Source organism: Lipotes vexillifer, unplaced genomic scaffold, assembly GCF_000442215.2.
Source record: "Lipotes vexillifer unplaced genomic scaffold, Lipotes_vexillifer_v1.1 scaffold1285, whole genome shotgun sequence".
Classification (NCBI taxonomy): Eukaryota; Metazoa; Chordata; class Mammalia; order Artiodactyla; family Lipotidae; genus Lipotes; species Lipotes vexillifer.
In genome coordinates, this window is record NW_006796211.1 from 978,128 (window position 1) to 979,622 (window position 1,495).

Here is a 1,495-nt window from a genome sequence, read left to right on the forward strand (position 1 = left end):
TGGGCCCGTGAGCCATGGCCGCTGGGCCTGCGCGTCCGGAGCCTGTGCTCCGCAAATGGGAGAGGCCACAACAGTGAGAGGACCGCATAACGCAAGAAAAAAAAAAAAAAAAAATAAAAAAAAAATAAAACATGTCATCTTAAATAAGTTTTGGTGCATATATAAGCACCCGAATCACAGAGAAAAAGTTATAAGCAACAAAGAAGAATTCAGAAACAAATTTTAAAATAAACTTCATGTTCATTATATAAAAATTTAATGTTCCCATATGGCAAAAAACATACACCTTTAATAAATGAGAAAAAATAAAGTGAGGAAAATATTCGCAATGCATATGGCAAATAAAAGTCATATTTTAATATATAAAGTACTGAGTACAAGATTTACAATCTAATAAAACAAGGGCAAAGGATATAAGCAGATAATCTACAATAAAGGAAATTTAAATGGCTTTTAGACAATTAAAATATGTGCAGTGACCAGCTATTTTAGATTATTATATCAAAAAACATCAAAATATATGATAGTATTCTGACCTCTTCAAGAGCTGGAAAATCAATGAATACATAATTTTTGTTTTTGTTTTTGTTTTGCGGTATGCGGGCCTCTCACCATTGTGGCCTCTCCCATTGCGGAGCACAGGCTCTGGACGCGCAGGCCCAGCGGCCATGGCTCACGGGCCCATCCGCTCTGCGGCACGTGGGATCTTACCGGACCAGGGCACGAACCCATGTCCCCTGCATCGGCAGGCAGACTCTCAACCACTGCGCCACCAGGGAAGCCCTGTTTTGTTTTTTAACATCTTTATTGGAGTATAATTGCTTTACAATGATGTGTTAGTTTCTGCTTTATAACAAAGTGAATCGGCTATACATATTCATATATCCCCATATCTCTTCCCTCTTGCATCTCCCTCCCTCCCACCCTCCCTATCCCGCCCCTCTAGGTGGTCACGAAGCACCGAGCTGATCTCCCTGTGCTATGTGGCTGCTTCCCACTAGCTGTCAATTTTACATTTGGTAGTGTATATATGTCCATGCCACTCTCTCACTTCGTCCCAGCTTCCCCTTCCCCTTCCCCATGTCCTCAAGTCTACTCTCTACCTCTGCGTCTTTATTCCTGTCCTGCCCCTAGGTTCTTCAGAACCTTTTTTTTTAGATTCCATATATATGTGTTAGCATACGGTATTTATTTTTCTCTTTCTGTAAGTCCTGTTCATATTAAACATTTAAACTTTACATTTGCCTACTCATAGTGCAAACTTTCCTCAATCACAGTTTTGTCCTTCAGTTTTCTTATTGATTTTTTTTGACATAAATGGGTTTTCAATTTACATATATGAAACCAATAAAAAAATATCCTGGGACTTCCCTGGCGGCCCAGTGGTTAGGACTCGGCACTTTCACTGCTGAGGGCTCAGGTTCAATCCCTGGTCGGGGAAACAAGATCCTGCAAGCCCTGAGGCATGGCACAAAAAAAAAAAAAAAAAAAAAAA